Source organism: Athene cunicularia, assembly GCF_003259725.1.
Source record: "Athene cunicularia isolate RWA chromosome 4 unlocalized genomic scaffold, athCun1 chr4_part3, whole genome shotgun sequence".
NCBI lineage: Eukaryota > Metazoa > Chordata > Aves > Strigiformes > Strigidae > Athene > Athene cunicularia.
In genome coordinates, this window is record NW_020799100.1 from 7,442,237 (window position 1) to 7,464,886 (window position 22,650).

The following is a 22,650-nucleotide window of genomic DNA, read 5'->3' on the forward strand; positions in this document are numbered from 1 at the left end:
GGGGAGCGGGGGAAGGAGAAGGAGCCATTCTAAGAATCCTGGTTCCTTTGAAACACAAAGGTCAACTGCTCACCCAGACTATCTAAAGCTGGAAGTGTCACAACTGTATAGGTCAACAGAAACACAAAGATTTTTCAAAAGGCATTTTCTGTCTTACTAGAACAAAAAAGGATGAAAAAGCACATATTCAAAACAAAAATAATCAAAAAAATTCATAAAAGTTGTAAAATAAAAGGATGATATATTACTGATAGCAATGTTGGTGTTACTATCTTACATAGCTAGACTTTAATCATTGCCCAACAAAATGTGATATGTGTGTTTCAAATACCCTGGTGCTTCATCCTTACTGCTGTTGGCAGGCATCACAGGCAAGAAAAGCTCTGTACCTCTCAGTGTATAACTTTTGTAAGTTTTACTGCACAATGATAATGTTGCCATTCCATGGTGACAAACTATTGGCAATAATTTCAATGCATGATAACCAGAAAAGTTTGATAGTATAAACCAAACACTGGAAATGGGGGAAGGACACAAGGCTGATCTCACTCATCTCTTGCTCAGAAGTATGAGATGTTTTTAACAAAGACACAACATTCTGACCCACCAAGATAACTTTGAGACCATTTCTATTTCAAGCCAATAACTTATTTTGATAAAAAAAAAAAAAAAAAAAAAAGAAGTAGCAGCAAGCTTTCAAAGAATCACTAGAGAAGTCTGCTTAACAATTGGCACATGACCAGCCTAAAGATTAAAGTGATTGCTATTCATGAATTGAAAAAAAGAGATGGGAAAAATGCTACTTTTTGTCCATCATATAGAGTTTGCTTTTACAATGGTCAAATTATTATGCATCTTCATTAAATACTGTCTATATTTGAAAAGAATGTTCCTGTTCATTACCTGACAGAGCTTAAGTGTAAAAAGGCTGAAGGCCAAAAAAACTGCTCCATGTGATTAGCTCTGATTTTCAGTTCTACATAAAGAACATCATTAAAATGAAATTATTATTCACTGTAACCAATATAATTCAGTTCAGTTGTTAGAATTAGGTTTTTTTCCTCAAACTCTGTTCTAGGAGAACAATCCAGTCTCCTCCTCTGGATATGTATTTTCCCAGGGACATTGTAGAGCAGGGTGCCCAAATCCCCAACATCCGTTTGGATACAAGCCACTGGGAGACGGGTATAAAACTTTGCACAGAGTACTAGTTTCTCAGATCAAAAAGTTATTTAAATGAGTATTGTTTAACATTTAAATATTACAAATAGAAATTACCATGCTGTGGGTTGAACAGGAGAGGAAGTTCTGCAGAGTATTTAGGAGAACAATAAGAAAGATCTAAAATATCAGAACAAGATAGCACTTTTTTTCTTCCTAGGAAAGCTAATCTATATTTAATAACAGAGCACCAGGAGAGGGGCACTCGTAACAGGATGAGAAATATTATGGTGTTTCTCTTGTTAAGCAGTGAAATATAGCTATTAAATCGTTAAAACCTCTGTAGTGCTTAAATATGACAGAAGAAAATTGGTCCCAATGAGATGATATGATCTTATATCAGTCTTTTAGAATGGTGAATGTGGACAGCAAGATTGGGAACTACAATATTTTTCAGTGAAATTTCAGGGTGGAACCACCATTGTAGTGAATCAATTTTGAGCTCACAGAGAGATTTATGCAGAGATGTATCATGCAGAACATTAAGCCTGTCCTGTGTTCCCAGAAGGAAAAGACACTGTTTATTAAACAACTATTTAAAAAAAAAAAAAAAAAAAAAAGGTCTTTTCAGACATGTATTTGTTCTCAAAATCAAAATGAACAATTTGGATAATAATTTGGATAATAGCAGTATTTTTACTGAGATAAATGTAACAACATCCCCATATATGTAATGGTATAGCGACATGAAGGGATTGCACAGGCCAATCAGATTGCCATTCTGCATCCACCTCTGTGGAGCTCTAGGTATGAAGGCACAGATGTGGCCAGAACACCAGAAATGTTGCTTTAGAACCTTGCTCTTTCAGCCATGAACAGCTGGGCAAAATTGAAGCAGATCTAAAACTCTTCAGTGCTGCTCTGGGACCAATGAGGCACAGTCAGCCCCTTGATTCCCAAGGCAAGAGGCAGAGGGAAGAATAATGTTTTCAAATATTACAGAAGCACAGAGGTTTCTGGGTTGTTTGTTTGTTTAAATTATTTATTTTTATACCAGTTTGCATCCTGCAACTTGAAGTATCTTCCCAATACAAAAAACCTACAAAACCACTGAATCCCGCAAGTGGTTTATTGCCCTCTGTATAAATCAGTGATAAGAAGAGATGATAGAATATCTGTAACCTATGAAGCATAGAGACAGCGTGCCAACTTTCCTCTGGTGCATCTGCTCAGCCAAAGTACAGCCAAGAGATTTTAGCAGACTTTTTTGAAGACAGTAACAGCAGGAGTGAAGTACCAGAATCATCACAAAATGGTCACAAAGCTACTTCTGTCAGGTGATTAATAGGCAGTGTTTCCAAAATTTCAATTTTAATTACCTGCAGACCGTTTACACTTATCAGAAACACTCCTCACTCTTATCATTACTTCTGTATTTATCTCAAAAATATCTTTATAGAAGCATTCACACTTACAAGTTACCAGAATCCTACTTTACACTCTATTTGGATTTCCTGTCCTCAGCCACTGAAAATAAAACAAATGTCAACAAATACCATTTCCACTCTAATTTTATAGACCCTAACAGCCTTGAGCAGATTACTGTCTGCTAATTCCTTTAATAACCTTATTTCTCAGTATCATATGTTATAGTTTATGACTTCCTTTTTAAAATCAAGTTGTATCACCCCAGAGAAAACAAAGCATCTACTCCTAGCAGCATAGTGAAAACAGCGCAGCTGGAGAAAACTAGTATCTAATCATGAGGCATTATTACTTTTCCAACAATTGTACCACCAGTGGCTCTATAGTGCTTTGCTAAAGCATCAGGCAACTTTTTTATTTTCTTTTATTTTAATTAACTCAACTTTTATTTCATTTTTAATAAGTGCATAAAAATAATATTAATTAAATTGGTTGCATTTTGGATCTAAGACTCTAGGACTAGCTCTGAAGTCTTGATTTTTTTTTTTTTTTACTCTTTTTTAAGAGGCAGAGGGCGTCTTTCTGCACATTTGGCATACACCATTTCCTATGCAATCATTTTGTCAAAGGTATTTTTTCTTCATGGGCAATAGGCTCCAGGTTAAAAGACAGTGACTTAGGAAAAACTAAATGTGCAGTACTTTTGGTGCCCCATGCCAAAGCTGCATCCTGAAAGCTCATAGTGGAACTGAGTCTAGACTGAAATACAGTGCATCACAGACTCCATCTGCAGAGCAAACACAGGTACCAAACAAGAGCTAATAACAACAGTTCAGCTGACTCACGTGGTTGTACAGTTCAAATTCACATGGAGTTGTGCTAAAAAGTCTGGGTAAAGCCAGCGGATGAAATTGTGATACAGCCCAGAAAGGTCCTCAAGTCCCAACTGGCAGACATTAAATGAATGCTGTTGCAAAATTTTGATGACTTAGAAATGGGGATGGGTGAAAAAAAAAAAAAAAAAAAAATTTATGGCTGTAAAATGACAGACACAAAGACCACCTGATGTTTTACTCAGGTGGACTTGTGCTGTGTAAGTAATTGCAAGCAATTTCTAACTGCTTTTCTGCATATTACACTACACATGGTGGTAGGAGAATCCATATCTTAATCTATTGTTCAAGACAACATATGTTTATTCTGAGTGCTTATTTCAGGTTCCTCCTCATGTAATATTAGGGTGCTATTGTGAGAAAGTCCTGACTCAATGACCTTTGCAAAGATAAGAATTTATAACTCGGATATTGTAGAACTCACTCAAAAATACCCATGTACCTTCTCTACATTCAGTAATGTCAAAGTAGGTGATAAAACATTAATAGAAGAAAGTGAAATTAAATTATAATTAAGACTTAATTCAATATTGCTGGTATCCCAAGTACTTTATTCTTATACTACTGGTCAATTTACATTTTCCCTCTTTATCTCTTGTCTTTTCACCTTGGTTGCTAATTTGAATGTAGAAATGCAGGAATAAAGATCCAAGTAATGCAGAACTTTTCAGAGAAACTTTGCAAATGTTAGAATTTGTTGGACTAAATTTTGTAAACTCAATATTTGTTCCTCACTCTAAATGAGGGGTGCGTATAACTTCCCCACTGGTCAAAAGATATTTAGGGGTTTAGCCAGTTCTTTCTTCTGTAGAAAAATAGTCATTCAGATACTCGAAACATATTGTCTCCATATATTTAGGAATTAGTAGAATGGAGAACTTTGTTTAAGCGTATTGGATTTAACACTGTTTCTTCTCGTACTGTGTTTTCTCTTGTGGCCCTCCTACATGAAGCCCTCAGTATCATCATGGAATTAATACTGTAAGAAAAGTCTATTTAACTTTATTGAAGAAAAATAAATTTTAATCAATATAATCCAAATCAACTCCTCTGTTCCTTGTTTTCATTTCAGAACAAAATGAAAACTAATTCTCATGGGTAAAGAATTATTACCTGTAGAGAAGAATCATATGAGGTGATTCAACAGGAATGAGACTGACAGTAGCAGACACCTCAAGTACTCTTTCAGAATTTTTTTTTAAAAAAAAAAAAAAAAAAAAAAAAGAGCACAGCTTTTGGTTTGTTTTTAATCAGAAATAAGATTATACATGACCTAATAGATGGAGAATAAGTCAGTGAAGAGATCATATGAGCTACTAATACTGGGGAAATAACAGCAAAATAGCCAATCTGTTTGACTAGCTAGATGATTCAACTCCTTTTCTTCACCACAGATATCAGTATTACTTGCAGAAAAGTCTGGAGAACAGGGCCTGGTATCTGTCACCACACGCTAGTGTCATCCATTAGAGTTATTCCGGGTAGCACTGCCAGTACGAACACTGCGCAGGTTGGATCGGCAACTTGCAATAATTCACAAATAACAGACATCACATACTTAAATATAATCTCAGAAGGAGATCAAATTTAGTTACAGCCAAACCCCACTTTTCCATTTCCATAGCCAGCCTCTTAGGAAAAAGAGCAAAGACCTGAAACTGCTCCTTTATGCACAAAAAGAAGTAGCTTATCACACACTTCCGTATCATATCTGAAAAAGAACACATCATGACATGGGGAATAAAGAATCCTTTTTAATGATCTTTCTTCCCCTGTGCAGATACAGGGGCAACTACATTTAGAGCCCAACAATACATGCATAGACCTAAAGCTAAGACCTATGAGGAAAGGTCTCCAACAGTGATGGGCTCAGTCTGTGCCTCTTTATCAGTAGCAGGACCTCCAGGTACAAGACTTCTACCCCCCACTTCATTTTTGAGTCTAAGCACCACCTGACCCATTGCACTCTAGTCCATACAGTTCTTGGGCCTTTCTTAACCAGTGACACCATTAATGAGCTTATTCGTTATTCTGAGGTCAATGTGGCAGGACAGCACTGGAATAACTACCTAGACTCTCACCTCTTCCGAGAGGACCTATGCAGCCCTGCTTCTTGTTGCAGTCAGTACATTTGTGATCTATACTAAAATGTTTGGTTAATTTTGAATGCATATATATAGTTTCAACAGAGTTACCATCACCAGAGAATTAGAACATAGTAAATAGCAGTTTTTAAAAGTCTGTACACTTTCATTCAAACAGAATGCTGAATTTACTTTGTTTTATTGGGCTTTTATGTTTGGTTTCTATAACCCTCTAGGCAAAAGAAGATGTTTGTAGGAAGTACTGAAACAGTAAACACAAAAAAAAAAAAAAAAAAAAAAAAAAAAAAAAAGAACCACCCAAACCCACAACTGCATAGAAATGAAGATAAAGGAAGCATGTGTCTGCTCGTAACATAAAGCACTATGACCTGGTTAACCTTTCCCCAACATTAAGACATGATATTTTCTCTTCAAAACAAAAACCAGAGAGATAGAAAGGAAAAAACTAGACAGATCAGCTAGCCCAACAGAAGACATGGGCCCATAACACTCCAGCTCTTTTGCTGTATGTCATGAATGCCAGCATCAGGCGTTCTTTCAGACACCTTTCATCCTCTCCTCTGCCTCTGGCTACCACAGTGTATTTTGTGATTTTCCTACATAGCAAGAAATAGCTCATACCTCAGAATCCCAACCAAGTTTTATAAAATGCCCAGAAGGCACCTCTCAGGAGGTGGGGGGAAACATAACAAGCTACACAGGAGAAGTGCATTTCTCCCTGCTCCATAAAAGCAGGCTAGCAGTGCCTACCAATGAAAAGAAATCCTAAATGGCTTGGAAGTAATGATTCTAAACATTTAATTTACACTTGCTGTTTCTGTTTCTAATTCTGCCTTTCAGTGAAATGGTGTTTATCCCTTTATTGTTAGTACGCAAATGTGCAAATGTTGTCTCCATTTCTTCAAATAGCCGTGTCATTGTTACACTGTAAGATACTGTACATTAATGCTAAGTGAAGGTTTATGAACTAATGCAAAATAAACTGATCTGTGTTCTCAACCTGGCATGCCATGCTACATGCCTCATGCACAACAAACAGATTACACTATCACTGTGACATTTTTCTATCATACCATAGTGGGGACTTTCTCACCTGACTCTTTGGAATACATGAAATTAATGCAAAAGGAGAGAAATTACAGGAGGCACACATTGATTTTGAAATCTGTCTGATTTTTATGCAAGTTGCTTAGAAAAATCCTGCATAACTCTAAACTGAGAGGCAGTCCCAAAGTAAACCTTTTGTCTGCAGCCTGAAATTGCATGCATGAAAGACTAAGCAACAGCATATCATGTAAATGAGTATCCACCATTAAAGGAAATTAGTGTGGAAGCCAGGTGTGCTTAGCAAACAGACCTAGAATTTTTTGTCCTTTCTTGCTAGATGTGTGGCAATTACCGAGATACCAACAAATCTCCCTTTTTCCATATCAACACACACACTCTAAAGATGCAAACCCTCTATGTTAATATTATGCAGTAAACGCATTACAAACTATATTCCATTTGGATTCACTTTGATGAACTATATGTACTTCAGACCTGACCAACTAAAACTGTCCCATCAGACTTTCAAAATGATATCAATACAACAAAATTAGAAGAAAAAATTAGTCTGTTTAAATAGTAGAATTTCATTAGATTTGTTCATTTAAGTACTTATTTCCTTCCACGTCTGACAACAGCTGTGCAGAAAATGTCTCTGAGCTTATCTAAGAAAAGCTGGGAATGCTTTATGAGAGCTGCATCCCTCCTTCTTGAATATACACTGTACGAACTTATTTATTTGCACTTGAATAATATGTAGAGCTACAGCCATGGGATCGGAAGCTGACTGTCCCTGCTGTGGAATAAACCAGTAACAGCAACAAAAAAAAGATAGCTTCTTTCCTCAAGAGATGTCATACAAGTGGAGTCAGAAAAAACAAAGGGAGCACCAAAACCTCTGAGAACATACTTCTCAGCAGGGGAGGCAATACTGATAGTAAATCACCCACTGCCTTCTTGTCAAGTTTTTGCAGCCTTTCTAGCACAGGAGATCTCAAAGGGGGTTCTGAAGCAGGATGCTTGCAGATGTTTACAAAGAGCTCCTCTTACAAAGCAACAGGGATAAAAAGGTAACAGGCTTGTTTGGAAGCACACACAGGCAAATATTGGACTGCGGAATAAACCTCATTTTGTAACCAGAGTTGGAGTTCACTGCTAATTAAGAGCAATAACTGTTCTTGGAATTCTTGCATGTCAGAATGAAACTTAACAGATCTTTACTTACCCTGACACTTATCAGAATTATAGTGGATTTTATCATAAATGCCTTGTTTCTAGATGGCAGAAATACACGAAGTAAAACCAAAAAGGATTTACCAAGTTACTCTGTGATGAGCAGCTGTACTAATTCAGGGTAGTGCAAATAGTATGTTCCTTCCAGTTTCCCCTGACCCAAATATAGACGGCAAAATGCATTAGCAAAACAGAAGGTTTTAACATCAGCTATTACAAACCAAGAATCATAAGAGCTGGATTTGACTGTGTGTGCGCCAGGAATGGGTGAGAATATGCCTGGTGAGTATAATCAATATTATTAAGAGTCATGCTCATTCTGAGATTCATCCCTTTTATACCACCTAAGTAACTGAAAGGGATTTTAATCCAGCCAAAAATTGCCAGTAGAGAAAGCCCTATGAATGAAAACGACTGCAGCATTTGTGTTGGGCCTTGACCCTCCAAGCACCACAAGATACGGCACACACCAGTATCAGAGCTCTCACCAGCCTTATCTGCTGCCATCTGAGCCATCACGGACTACCTTTGAGCTTTTACAGAAGTCATAGCAAGAAGACCTTTACATCCTCAAGTCCTTAGACATCCTGGAAAGTCAGGTACTGCCTGCCTAACAGGGACTAACTGGTTTTCAGTTGTTTCAAACTGTTGAGAACCACATGCCTAGATGATTTTATGATCTCTCCCTCTACCTTTTTTTTTTTTTCTCATGTAGAATTGCTATCAGTCTAAGACCATGCAAAACAATGCTCTTGAGATGAAGAAACAGATCCTGCTACAAACCTTTGTAATCTTTCTAAGGAGGGAAATGGAAAACGCCTTGCCAAATCTGAAGAGTGGTCTGTTCTCAGCATCTTAATTCAGGCTGTGGTCCCTGTGCCCAAAGGCCTCTTTCTTCCAAACTGCAAGAAGTAAACGCCCAGAAATGCAATGGCTTCTCTTGGTCATGGATGCTGCACAAATTATACACATCCACAGTATTCACACTGTTAGTTTGTGCATTCTCATCACATTTCTGCAATAACACAGCAACAATTTATGGCCAGCTATGAAAAAGGTAGCTAGCAGATTTCAGTGTAATTACTTGGGCTTCCAACTTCATTGTTACATGCCTGAGAGGTAATTAAATGGTAGCAGCACTTCCTTCCCTTCAATTCCAGACTTTTACCTTAACAGATCAGTCCTCCTTTGATGGAAGGTGGCAAGGAAGTATTAAAATATATATATATATCTATCTGATAACAGAGGCCTCAGTAAAGTAAGAAACCAAGAACAGCACTAATAGCTAGAGGACTCTGTAATAAGCTCAAACACACTAGTCAATGTTTTATTCTTTAATTTCTTTAGAAGTCATTTAGAACTGCTTTATACACAATCCCAATTTTAACCCCATGCGATGATAACGCTGTTGACCTATAGCCAGGATTTATCCTGTCAGCTTTTGCTATACTATGTGCGTTGTGTGTGTATTACTTCCTCAAACTGCAAATACCTCTTTGCACTTAAGAAATGGCTCCTGGCAGTTGTCCAGCTTATTTCTATGTCTATGCTCCATCAAAGCTCAATTACCCTGAAAACTTCAATAAATGCTACCAGGATCTCAGCCATAGTTCTTAGAGGACATACAAGAAGAATGTTTTTTAAGTAATATTATTGCAATGAGAAAAAGTAGCTACAAATTTACATCTTTTCCAGGGAGGGGGTAAACAAAAAAAAACAAACAAACAAAAAAAAAATCTAGGTTAGGAAAATATAGTAAAAGTGGAATTTTAAGTGCATCTTATAATGAGAGTCATTGTTTTTCTCCATGTATTCTCTGTACTGATTTCTGAAAGTACTTCTTTGGGTTGTTCACCAGCCGCATTATAGGTACTTTATAGTTCTACAAATCATTTTCTGTCCTATGAATGTTTAAGCAGAAAAAGGCTGAATGCAATACTAGCGCAGTTTATTAACAAAACCAACAACAAAAACAAAACAAAACAAAAAAAAACCCCACACCACCCACCAAAAAAAATCCCAAGAGGAAAGGAGAATAAGTACAAAATAGTAAAATGGAATAATACGGACCCAGTGAAAAGTGCCATACAAAGGTAGTTTTGCAGGGGAACATTAAATATGCGGTGAAGGTTAGTTTGCACGTCTAACACTGAAGGCATGGAAAGCGATAGGTTTTTGCAAACACATCTGACCAAACCACAGTAATTTTGGAGACATCCTGATGAGTCTTCTAACACTCACATTCAGAGTGCAGAGAGGTGGTGAAGGGTAGCTCTGAGGCACACAATGTGGCAGACTACCACAAATGAACAGCCAGTCTGTGAGCTATGTACAGTAAACAAACATGAGAAAATCTAGTTGCAAGGAACATGGCTGATGGAAATCCCTAATGCATTCTTCCCAAAGCACAGCCATGCAACCAATTATATACTTTGGTTGTAAAATTTAGAGATGAACATGTTTTTTCCTCTAATTCTACTACAGGCAAACTACAAGGGAGCAGCAGCTGTGAGGGAGCAGAGCAGAGACTCTCTGTAGGAATAGCTGGGGCTCCACAGGAAGCACTTAGTGCTGGCTGAGGCTTCATAAATGATAACAAATGCGTTATTCTCCAGTTTTAGATACTGATAGAACCAGCTTTTTAATGACCAGACTGATATGAACAGTATCCCATGTGAATATGCATTAAAACATTTTGTATTTTCAATTTGTATCTACTGTTATCACTGAGCTAGTTACAGAAAAGCTTGTAAAGCTTCATGCTAACTCTACAGAGCTTGTATTTCTTCATCACCCAAAGTCTGGCAAATAAACTGTTTCCAAACAAAAATTCATGTGTAAAGAGTGCTATCATTGTAAAGGTTACTGACGCACCATAAAAACTAACTTATTTTCTATATAAAGTTATGTGTCCACTGTATAAGATCCTGAATCAAACCACCTGCTCTGACAACCTCATTTTAAACAGTGAGAAAATTGACATCCAAACTCTGACATTGATCCACAAACCAACAGGATTGCTCAGTGGTATAAAAAGTCTTAGAAAATTGCCATATCCAGAACAAGATAATGTGCCTAGGGCTAACCATTAATTTGAACTATTAAGTACCATGACTGTGGCAGCTACAGGGGAGCCTCTCATCTTGGATGAAGAATCTGCCCCTGAGGATATATTGCATGCCAAATTCTGTGCACACACATACCTATCCCCCTCATCCCATTCATATTTTCCATTTTTACATTTTTATGATTCAGAGAGACCAAGAGTAAGTCCTAGTTTGGATAAGCCCCAATTTGGGAATTTATAAATAAATAATGGCTTAATATATGGAGTTTAAATTTTCTGGTCTGAAACACATTTTCTTCTGTGAGAACAAACGTGGCTGTAAATCCTACAGAGGCTAATACTGCATATTCCACAGCTGAAGATTTCCACAAATCCCAAAGGTCATGACATCTGCCAGATTATAGATAAAGGACATTTTGCAATAATGTGGGTTTTTAACAGTGTGGGACTAAAATTCACGGTGCACGCGTGTTGAATGGGGGTGGGAGGCAGGGTTTAATCAGACTCATAAGCTAACTCTCCTAGCCTTTAAAATACAGGGTTTAAGCTATTCTTAATTCAAGCATTTGAAAATCCTAAAATTCTGTCAAATGAACCATCACAGCCCTGAGGGCACTTATCAATCTCAGTGACCCTGACCAACCTCCCCTGCCAACCCCACCTGGTGCTGCTCAGGCCCCGGCCCTCAGCCCTTGCCATGTCTGAGCCTGTTGCTGGGCATTGTTGGCAGCAGATGTTTCTGCCACCCACTCATGGGTCCTCACCCCAGCCCATCCCTGCTGGGCAGCGCCCACATTTACTGCTCCCTGGCAAGGAAGAAACCAAGGGAGGTTTCAGGGTGAAGCTGAAAAGTGACTGGATGAGTCACCCAGGACAGAAGGATCGGCTTCACACCCCTTAAATTTGCTTGAGCACTAGGCAGATGACCCAGCACCCAGTTCAGAACATCTTTGCAAGCTCACTGCTAGAACTTAGAGTTAAATAGAACTTGAGTTGTGTGCTAAACTCAAGTTTTTGTACAGCATACTGCTGCTCTGGTGCCCATCAAGTAACAGGGACTGATTGCAAGAACAGAAGTTAAAAAAAAATGTTGGCAAGAAAGAACAGAAGACAGCAGGAAAATAAAAAATATATAAGATCAATATCATTAGCTGGAGATGCACAAAACTGACCTATAAAGTCTAGATAACTTTTACACACCCTCCACCACACCTGGGTTTCTACTGATAGATTTGCTTTAGATCAAACTGTGCTTGGGAAGAATCTATTCTCAGAGCTATCTTGAACATTTTGCATTATGCTAGAGAACCCACAGTCACTGATGACTAGAATTGCTGCCAAAACCATTCTATGCTCAAGGCCCCTGTAACAATGTGATCAACAAACTGTAAAAGCCAAATCCAGCTCTGGCCAGGCAGAGGGATAGCAGCAGAAATTTGTCACTCTTGACCTCCCAAGTCCAGAGAAGGAGCAAAGGGGACATGTCAGTGATGCACATGCTGCTGTGCTGGAGAAAGACAAGTCCCATGTGACTGTGGGTGAGAATCTCCCTTCTGCTTCTCTTTTCACCTTTGACAAACCCAGAAGTAGAAAATAGATTGCTAAAAAAAATTCTGCTTTATGTGTAGCTAGTGTGATAGGGAAGCATGTGGTGATGACACAGGTAGCGTTACAAGGTGTGACAACACCAGGGTATCATCACATGTGGGTACCATCCTACCCAATGTGTGGGACAGCTCTGCGTCAGCCCTCAGCCTCTAGGGCATCTCCTTGTCAGCCCAAACACACATGATGCTGATGGCCAATGTCACATAGCTTTAAAGAGAAGGTCAGATGACTCATTTGCTTTAATTCAGTTGTATTTATAGAGAGTTTTGTGTCTAAGGATTCTGAGACATTGCACACATTTTCTCTTATCAATAAGCATCCAAGTGAGCAGAGGAGTGCAGGTTTGTTGCTTTTTCCCAAATGCTTAAGCCCTTGTTTAGTCTACATCTCCACTCCAAGACCCAGACTGTCTCACCTGCATTCTTTCTAGAGGAAGTATTCTGCTTAAGAGGACCTTTTCCCTATTGATAGGCAAATATTACTATTTCCAATAGTAAGGCGGTGAACACTAAAAATATTTGAAAATATGAATTATGTGTTTAGCATTGAGTGTGGAAGCAAACATGGAAATGCCAAGTGTAATGTTACTTTTTTATGTTTCTCTAATGTCATTAAAAGAACCCAACGGCTGCTATAATTTATGGCAGCTGCCATGACTCCAGCAACCCCAAGACAACCCCAACACCCAGGGACAGCCTGGCTGCACTTCTCAGGGGAGCAAAGCACAAGAGACTCAGCTCATCACCTCTCTCTCATGCCACTCAACAGCCATCTAGGAGGAGTTTACAGATAAGTAATGATAAGAATGAAAATGCTTCCATCACATTTCATGCAGACACCAATTTAAAATTAAATGTATTAGCAGATATAAAAAAATATAGGAAGTCCAAAAGCTTCAGATTTCTGGATGTCTCACACTAAAACCATCAATCAATTTTAAAACCCAATAAAATTCATAAAGGAGTCTAATTATCTATAGAGCCTATTCAATTATAAAGCAAGATAAAGAAAAAATGGACAAAATAAAACTGTCATATATTTACTGATCCATTTAATGTTGCTAGTCGTACACAATAAATTAATATTTTCCTTATGAAGATAGCTGGAATATTTATTTAGGATAGTAAGGAATGCTATAAATTAAAAACAGTAGTGAAAGCCTGACCAGCATAGGAAGGTTTTATTTATTATCCACAGATTTTAAGTATATGTGCATATATACACATACACACATATTTAGTGTGTGTATATGTATAAGCATATATGTTTATATATGTACATGTTTAATATCCATTTATATATCTATATGCTTACAAAAATATATGTGTGTGTGTGTGTATCTATAGAAAATGCAGGTTTGGTATGTTCTTGTGGTTTATCAAATATATAAGAACAGCTAATTTGTGATTAGGAGAAGTCAGATAATGTCAAACTTTTCATACTGACATCATTATTAATGTTTCTTTTCTGCAGTCCCAGAGGGAGAAAATACTAGATTTCATCAGGGTTTTCAATAAACTGTTAATTAAAATTTACAGCTTTGGAAAAGTTCTTTTCTGACTGAAAAAAAACCCAAAAAACAGTATTGGCCAGCTCTATTCTCAGAGGTTTTTGGACTGTATCATTGCCAGATCTATCCTCTTCCTTAAAAAACTATTTTCAAAAGTGCTGAGCTACCACAGCTTCCATTAACTGCAACTGGAGCTGTGATTTCTCAGCACCATTAAATAAAAAAGTCAGAATGTGTTTGGTTAGCTATTGATGAAGATTTAGGTCATTCCTGTTCATTAGATTTATATGGAGGAGAATATTAAAGGTAAGTTGATGCAAAGGCAAATATAATACCCAGCAGTTTCAATTATCTTCTTTAACTGGTCTGTTTTATTATTTGGACCTTGTCTGTTCTTTAACCACACAGCAGAACCACAACTTAAAATATCAAATGACCATGTCTGAGGGTACTAAAATTATATTAAAAATACAAAATTGTCTGAAGGATACAATACACCAGGTCATTCAGAAGTAAGTTCTCATTATTTAGAAAGCACTAACAAGAACTCCCATTATTGTTAAGTACAGGTCGTTTGGGGTTGGTGGTTCGGGTTGTTTTTTTTTTTTCCCCCAATAAAATCATCAACATAAAAACTCATATACTAGCATTTACCTAGAAACTCACATTTTCACTCAGTGTGAGGCATTTTGATGTCGCTCATAGAAGGCAGCCAAATTTCGGAAGATATTTTGCTCAAGAGCAAATACTTTACAGAGTGGGAAATTAGCCGAGTGAAAATAAATACGCAGTAATCATCAGCAAGCTACCACACAGATAACACCACAGCAATCTGAAGACAGATGGAGGTAGATTTATCACCTGCAAAGACTACAAGTGTCATTGTAACCTGAAACTTTAGTCAGAAAAAGATCAGCTGACATACGCAGTGTCTTTTAATAGTATCCAAGTTGCCAATGCCTGAAAAATTGGACAGGAAATCTCCTGGAAAAAGGTTTTCTCCGAAAAAAAAAAAAAATCTCAACGAGGAAAACATGAAGACAGGATTTCCAGCAGCGTTTCAACTAGTGTTGGCTGAACTCTCGAAGTAAAGAGGCAAGTACATGTAAACAAGGGAACAGTTCAAACTTCTGGAAATCTCATTAAAATGAAACTGGGTTTCCTTCAGACAGAAGTGCTATTTGAATTACCTTCTCAATTACCTGAGCATTCCTGTCATGTTTTGCTGCTTCTCTGTTTTTAAGAACTCAAGGACAGTCTAATCCTAACAATGCACACAAGAAAAAAGGGCACCAGCACTCAGGTACCACATTCCCATATATTTTAAGTGGCAAATTAGAGTCAGTTATTTAATCTTCTTCCCTGGGTTTTTTTGGGTTTGTTTTTTTTTTTTTTTTTTTTCTTCTGTCTTATCTTCTACAAGGCTAATACCAGCACTTTTCTACTTGGCTTGAGTATCGAGACATTTAAATTCAAAGACAGGTTTCTCATGAAATGTTAAAAAGATCATTTGATCTTTAGGTATAAAATATAATTCAATCACTACAGAAAATAAAGATACAATACTACACAACTACCATAAAGAAACATCTAGTGTGATTTAAAAATGTGGGTACAATTGTTTTTTCATGTTTTCTTTTTGACAGTACATTTTCCCATTTGCCTAAATGTTAAAACCATTAGTTGCTTTAAACAAAAATTAAAATTAACTTAGAAATCAGCAGCTTTTAGGCTCTGAAGGGCCCATCAGACCAAAGGAAAATGTTGCAAAACAGGAAGTGATCCAAAATAAACAAAACAGTTCAATGTATGTGTGAGGAGTCTGCCTTGACTGGGTGGGTGCCAGGTGCTCACCAAGCCACTCTCTCACTCCCCTCCTCAGGTGGACAGGGGACAGAAAATTACAGTGAAAGGCTCCTGGGTCAAGAACAGGAAGAGATCACTCACCAATTACCACCACAGGCAAAACAGACTTCAGGAAATTAATTTAACTTATTGCCAATTAACTACAGAGTAGGATAATGCGAAATAAGAATAAATCTAAACCCCCTTTCCCCTCAGCCCTCTCCCTTCTTCCTGGGCTCAACTTCGCTCCCAATTTCTCAACCTCCTCCCCACAAGCAATGCAGGGGGATGGGGAATGGGGGTTGCACTCAGTTCATCACATGTTGTCTCTGCTGCTCCTTCCTCCTCACACTCTTCCCCTGCTTCAGAGTGGGGTCCCCCCATGGGAGACAGTCGTCCAGGAACTGCCCCAGCGTGGGTCCCTCCCAGGGGCTGCAGCCCTTCAGGCACAGGCTGCTCCAGCGTGGGTCCCCCACGGGGTCACAAGTGCTGCCAGCAAACCTGCTCCAGCGTGGGCTCCTCTCTCCATGGGGCCGCAGCTCCTGCCAGGAGCCTGCTCCAGCGTGGGCTCTCCACGGGGTCACAGCCCCTTCGGGCACATCCCCCTGCTCCCCTGAACTTCGCTCTTGCCAGTGGTTTTCATGAACACCAAATTTATCAAATTTCCTTTTTCATTTTAATCAGTAGGTAGTATTTGACATGGTCTGACAACGTGAAGTTTACTAACTAAAATACAGTGATTCATCTTGGACCATAAAACTTGCCACCAAAACCTATTAACATCATTATCTGGAAGCTAATTCCTCAGGTTGCTAAGAAGGACAATAACCTGGAAATTAAATCACAACCAGATATTCTAATCAAATGATTCTAGAACAGAATACATTAATCAAAAATAGAAAATTAACTGTAAGTGCAATAGAACCAATTACTGACAAACCTAAGGATACAATTATTTTTAAAAGGCAGTAAAAAGTGAAGGGAAGACCAAATTGAGTTTTGCTAGAGGTTATTCTCCATGAAAACATGAAAATCAGTATTTTTCAAATGTGCTGTATCCTGTGTCTTGTGTATGAATACGGCATATTGCTTTTGCTCCGGATTTGTGCCAAACACTGCTTGCAGCTGAGCCAGTTTAGGGATGTACACCTCTGCACCCTGCACAAAGACGGTTATAATCTGTCATTCCCATGAGTGCCATGGGCTTTGTGTTCTTGCCCCTTGTATTAAAATGCAAAAACAAAACAGGAGATTAGCATAGCATATTTCGGGGGAAAAGTACAGTGCTATTAAAAAAAATCGTTGCCCTATTTAAATCCCCAATCAGGCACCGTATCTAGTTCTGGGACACCGTTGCACTGAGAGGCTGCTGCATTGCTGTTTGTTTTAGTTTTGTTTTTTGTTTGTTCGTTGTCTGGGGTTTTTTTATTTCTAACATACCATAGTCAAAATAAAAGGTACTATTCATAAAACTATCATTCATTCTCGTTCTTGTAAGTGATAATCACTTTATTAAAAGCAGAGTACCAGAATCATTATTGAAATCAGTGATTTAGGAATATATAAGTAGATATTGAATAGTTGGAGCCTTGCTGAAATGTCTCTCCTCAATCAAGTCTTCCTGTACATACACAGCAATTGCATAGAAACCAGAAACTAAAGGAATCAATATAAAATTGAAGCCATAGTTTATTCCTGGAGTTGGCATTACAAAACGAATCCCTTTTATTCTTTCCACTTCCAACATGCTTTAATAGTAATGAATACTAATGCAATATCACTCCTTGATGGTTTTTTTTCTGATGATACAGAGCACTTTAAAGGATTTTTTTTTTTTGCCTCCACCAAGTGTAATGGTATTTTAATTATGTAGTTCTAAACGCTCAAGAACTTTAATGAGGAATTTGATAGACTAATTGAATGAGACGCAGCCAAATATAAAAATTTAAATAGATGCTCCACACACTTTACAGTTCCTGGCAAAGGTGCCTGAAAAATAATGTTGACCTGTTTACACATCACCCTGGGTATTTCACTTCACTGCTTCACATTCTACAACAACAGTCCATCTGATGGCAAAGAAAAAGAGGATATTTGAAGTTGCAATGTCACCATCCTTACCTGAGCATTAATAGTACAGAAGGAATGATTCTGCATGTTGGGGGGAGAGATTCTACTAAAGAACAAGATAGGTACAAAGAAAACAAACTTGGTTAACTCACCTGAAAGCTGAGATTGAATCTTGGGAGGGGGGTAAAACTAAAAATTTAGAAGAGACAAAGAGCTTCCCCTCCACTGCCATCAGGACTCTTAGTGTGCGCTTGATAGAATACAAGCCTTTATGGAGGTTTATTTAAAGTTACCCATCACATTTACAGCAGCTCCACAGCATAACAATAACTTTAGAGAAACTACTGTAATTACAAAAAAATAAAGCTTCTGTGAAGGAAAAATCAGGGTCAGAATCCCTGACTATCTTAGATTGCTGCTTTACACCATAAAACGCACAGCTTTTAAAAGCCAGCACAGTGATGGGTATCTGAATGCTGGAAGTTGTGGTTTTAACCATTTAATTCAGACTGCAGACAGCAAAAGGACAAGGTCTTTTAAAGTGTTCTTCACGTCAGTGGCTTAACAGTCACCACCACAGCAATAACGTGTCAGTCTCCCTGGCAATTCAACACACTCCTCTACTGTCAGTTTAAGATGGAACTTTGTTGCTTCTTACTGAGAGAGCGTCTCTGATCACAAAAGAATGAATGTTAAATGACAGGAAAGCCATCCTTACCATTTAATATTCCTTATTATGCATTATTACAACAATGCACCTTATTGAAGTGCTTTACTTAAATATGAATATTTAACTACCTATATTTGCTGAGTTACTCTTTTATTCTAAATCTTCAGAAGCTATACAGCAACTGAAGGTCTTCTGTTTATTTAGGTATATTCATTTATCTTTGTGCAAACAGTGATTCACCTTTCGTTGGTTCACCTTCCAAATATAGGTATTACATATTGCTTTTAACTTTTTTTTAATTTCAGATTTCTTCCTATGCAGCTACATTAGCTTAAAAAAACAAAAAAACCACCCTGTAAAGTCTAGAACAATTTTGCCTTCCTGATAGTAACTCAGCAAAACAGGCCACAGGGTATCATGTAAGCCAGGCTCAACTGATAAAAGGTGACAAAATGTCTGATTTTGATGGAGAAAGTAAAGATTGAGGATACACACCCTCTGGGATAGGGGGTGACTCCACGGGCACTAGCACTCAGGAAGCCCAGCAACGCTCCATCCAGGGAAACTTCAGCTTCAGACTCCATCCAGTGTGTGTGTGTCTACCGGAATTTCTCCCTACTCCCTGACTTTCTGCTGTCAGAACACAGTGGTCTGTGGACTCCCGCACCTGCATCAGATTAGCCTGATATTGGCCACAACATTCAGGAATTCTGGGGAGGAATGCCAGAATCGCATGGAGGGAGTGGGGAGCAGGATGACAAAGGACCCCTAAACCTCATAATAAAACATAAAAGCATTTCTATATATGTCACCAAGACATTTCATAAACTGTTGCCCACCACCTCTCAGCTGCTTCCAGATACCCAACAGGACAGCTATCATAAGAACTTGATCTGACTTCAGTGCTTTCTAGAACAAACAACTGACTGAACACTGATTAAAAGCTAGGTTGTCATGAAATCACTGATAAGACCAATTTTAACTTCCCAACACCTGTTGTATCGGACAGGACACTGCATCTCTAAGAGCAACCAGAGGCAGCTGCTGGAGAGTCAGGAGATGCTGTAAGGGATGCTTATGGGATAAGCCGCTTTCTGGGGAAGGTTTCTTTCTAATCTGCATGCACTGAGGGGATTGGCAATACCCAGAACAATGAGTGTACACTGTCTATCACACCTGTGGACATTCAACAACCATATAAACATCTGGTCAATGAACTTCATTAGAGCATACTATTTTGTGGCAATGAGTTTTATAGATTAATTCTGTGTTTGGTAGAAAACAGATAGAATACATTTGTATCCTAGCAATGTGAATCAAGTTGCTTTTGCTGACAGTAAATTTAACCTGCCTTGCTAATTTATTTGCATCTTCTTCTGTGTTTAAATTTGTTTATAAACTGTCCGGAAAACCACTGGCCATACCTAAATAATTGTACAGCTAATGATAATTAGTCCTATACTGGGTCACACTGTTAAGTAAACTGAGCAGTATGATATCAACAGCTGAAGGAAAAAGATAGAGAGAAATTATACTTTGGAGCCTTAAATATTCTTAGTAGGTGGCCTAAAGTGGCACTTTGCATTTTTCAAGGCCATTTCAAGTGTTCTGCAGCTGGTTGGTACACAGTATGGGTTTTGCAATGTTAAAGAATAAATATCTGATGATTTGTGTAAAAACATAATGGGTGAAATACTGTAAGATGACACCTTATTTTTATTATAAAACTCCTGACGATCACTGGCTTGAAGAGTCATCAGCATAATTTTAGGAAGAAATATTGTGTGCATTTGTTGTCATATACTTAACTACACATCTCTCACCTAACACAAAACAAAACATCAGAAATCTAACATCTGAGGCAATTCCAACATTAGCACATGTGTAAACCTGGAATCATCTACTGAAGTGATACACAAGTTGTTTTGTAGAACCTCTTCTCCACAGGTGTGACCTTTCTTCCATGAACAGTCATTTGTCTTAATGACAAGTTATGACACATCTACAGCTTGACTAACATGCTCCAAAATGGTGTGCATTCCTCTGACTAACCACAACACCACAGAGGTTTATTCAAGGAAGCTAACATTACATACTTAAAAAATAGCATCTACTCAATTTGCACATGCACACTAGCTAGAAGAACTGGAGGTGTTCAAACCTATGGCATTTGATCAGCCCACAAGAATTTAGAGCCCAAAATGATGCTCAGGTCCATATACACTGATTACTTTTGTTGTAAGACTTATATCTCGTGCTGATGTCCACTAGGTATGTCTCCACAGAATTCAGTTTCATGCCAGTGAAATTCAGTGTAATTATCTGCAGGAATCTGTGTTTTTCATTGAAAAGGTTACACTAAGACTTGCACCTGAATTGCAAACACAATTCTAAGGTTTCCTGAGGGCTGTAAACGTTTGAATTAGGAATCAAGTTTAGTGGCCAAGCCCAATGTTTACAAAGGGGTGTGTATCTCAGATGATGATAAAAGTGATATGAAGAAAAAAAATTTTGAATAATTAATTGCAAGAGAGAAAAATATAATGTATAGGCACTGAAAAATTGTGTCCAGTAAGCAATACGTTGTTAATAAGGTTGTCTAGGATAACCTTGAAGAGCCCTATTGAGTCATTCTGCCCAGTGACCAAATTCTTCCAGTAGAATCTCTCATTATTGGGCATTCTTAAGCGTTGCCAATTGCTTTCCAGATTCTTGTAGATTTTTGCTGTAAGTATTTCCTACATAATGCTAGAAAGAGTCTCAGTGCCTTGGTGCTATATTCTAAGGATCCACAGGGCTTAAGACACACCTGGTTCCTACTCCATCTGATGAAAGCAGTCCTACACATTTGCACTGACCTCAGACTTTTAAGGGAGCAGATGTGAAGAACGTGGAGATGAAATATGTCCAACCATCCTACACTTCCTGAAATTCATGTAAAACTTAGAAAGCAGGGCTGAAGAAAGCAAAAGGCATGTGCCTGACTGGCCCTGACAAAACCCCAGAAATCGAAAAGCAAAGCTGCTGGTTCGCTTCAGTGTGTGTTGTGCACAGACGTATCAACCTATTCACTATGCAGTGTCATCTCCCTCTGCTGAGATCTGAAGTACAGAGAATGTATCAAGAAAAAACAAAGGATCGGATCATGCCATCAACAGCTACTTAGAGAGTCCCAATGATGTTCAGATGTTTATTTTTACCTGATAGATGTACATTGCTGAGAAATTTCCTAGCTTTATTTAAGCTGTTACTCCAGTCCCTTGCCTCTGACATGTGCAGAAACCCCTCAGAATCTGTGCTGATACATTTTACTTCTGTGCAAGATATCTCTACACCTGCATCAGAAATGCAATAGCAATTCTTCTTATTACTGATACTACAAGCAAGTTGAAAAATCTTCGTTCTTCAGCATAGAAGTGATTTGCTTTTTTCCCCATTTTAATTTCTTGATGCTTTTCTTCCAGTAAAAAAAAAAAAAAAAAAAAAAAAAAAAAAAAAAAAAAGAGATTGACCTTTTTTTGTGCCTGCAAATTTCTGTCTATGGATACGTATAAATATACGTAAGCGTGTATGTACCTACTAACGAAGCTGAAATAGCCTGGATGACGCTGGGTGTTACCAAATGTGATTATTTCTAGGAAGTCAAACGCTGGCAGTTATGCTTTGTACCTTTAAAATACTCCAGGGTTTGATTATTTTATGATAATCACAATCCCCGCCATGCCTTATTACACAAATAGTCATCTCAGACTGTGAAACTGGAAGAACATGACCTATAAAGTTTATCTAGTGCAGCAGTTTTCTTCCTTGGTGATTTTGCTGTCAACATTGCATTAATCTATGTCTATTTTTGAGAAAGAAACAAACAGCGCATTATCATGGAGAAGAAACAAATGTTAATGAAGCACACAAATCAGCTTGTGTTTCTGAATACAGGATTTCAGAACAGAAGAGATCAGTAGCTACAGTGCTGGTCTCTTCGCTCACCCATGACCCAAGACTTGACAAGATGAAAG